Source organism: Chenopodium quinoa, unplaced genomic scaffold, assembly GCF_001683475.1.
Source record: "Chenopodium quinoa cultivar QQ74 unplaced genomic scaffold, ASM168347v1, whole genome shotgun sequence".
NCBI classification, from domain to species: domain Eukaryota; kingdom Viridiplantae; phylum Streptophyta; class Magnoliopsida; order Caryophyllales; family Amaranthaceae; genus Chenopodium; species Chenopodium quinoa.
Genome location: NW_018744502.1, coordinates 5,162,816 through 5,164,493, shown reverse-complemented (window position 1 = coordinate 5,164,493; position 1,678 = coordinate 5,162,816).

Here is a 1,678-nt window from a genome sequence, read left to right as displayed (position 1 = left end):
TAATAGTTGGTGACACGGTTTGGCCAACTACGTATAAAAGTTTGTGATTAAATATATTATAAATGAATCTTATTTTAAAGAACTTTTCAAAACGAATTTGTTGATGGAAATAGAATTGAGTTATAAAATATTTGTTAAAGTTATGATTAATTTTGTATATATGAAATATTAGAATTTTATCGATAATAAAACTCTATAAAATAATTTTATGTTAAAAAATCTATCCAAAAATCACTTAATTAGCATCATATGTGTCACAATAATGCCTATTTATCTCCTACATGGCGCGACACTTGGCGAAAAACTAGAATGCCAAGTGTCGCTGTCTCATGGCCTGGCTACGAGACCAGCTTTATTTATTAATGACTAGTTTCGTGCCCAGTGCGATGCCTGGGTGTTTATTAAATTTTAAGATAATTTTTTTAATCTATATACTAAATTTTAAAACATGTCATTAATATAAACTTTTTATCTATCCAAATAAATCATATGTGTCAATTATGATTATTTGTTACCTACGTGCACCACACTTACGAAAAGTTGGAATGCCATATCTCGTCCCCTGCTTGCTAATCGAACCACTTAAGTTTTGTTATATCGCGTGACTTTGATTAATCGTACAACTTTATATATTTATTAATGACTAACTTATGTTTTGTGTCAATTAACAAAATATATCATAAATAGATTTTTTTTTTTTTTTTGTAAAGGAAATTTTGAAGTATTCTTTTTATCACAAATATTATGATAAAATAAATAAAAAATTTAGGATAATCATATAGAGTTATAATCTAATTATTAATTTGAATAAAATTATAATTTAATTTATAATTGGTATTTTATCGAAAATAAAATTTTAAACCAATAATTTTATCCTAAATTCTATCCAAATTTTATTGAAATTAAAACTATAAACTAACTTTTTTTATCGTACAAAATCTATCCAATTTTTTTATTAAAAAATATATTCAAATAAGTCGTATGTGTCAAAATAATTATCCTTATATGGCGCCTATGTGGCTCGACACTTCGCAAAAAGTTAAAATGCCAAGTGTCGTTGTCTCGTGGCAAGGCTAAAAGTTCCGCTTTATATATTAGTTATAGTTTTGTGCCCGGGTGATGCCTGAATTGTTGATAAAATTTTATGATAAACCTTTTTGCTTGAATGTTAATTACGATCATATAATCACTTTGGATTATGCGGAAGATTTAGACTTACTATATAATATATCGCTTATTTATATAATAGTGTACTTGTAGTTTTGTTTGTAAATAGATATTTATGTTATTATTAACTTGAAATTATTTTTATTCATTGAAATTAAATTATTTTTACTGAAGTAAAAGCACTACTACCAAACTAAAATTATTTTTACTAATTAAAAATTAAATATATTATAAATGGATCTTATTTTAAAGAACTTTTTAAAACGAACTTTATGATGGAAATATAATCGAGTTATGGGATATATATTAGAAGTTATAATTAATTTTGTATATATGAAATATTAGATGTATATCGACAGTAAAACTCTATACAACAATTTTATCTTAAAAAATCTATCCATACTTAGTATCATATGTGTCACAATAATACATAATTTTCGCTTACGTGGCGCGACACTTGGCGAATAACGGGAATGCCAAGTATCGCTGTCTCATGGCCCGGCTGCGAGAC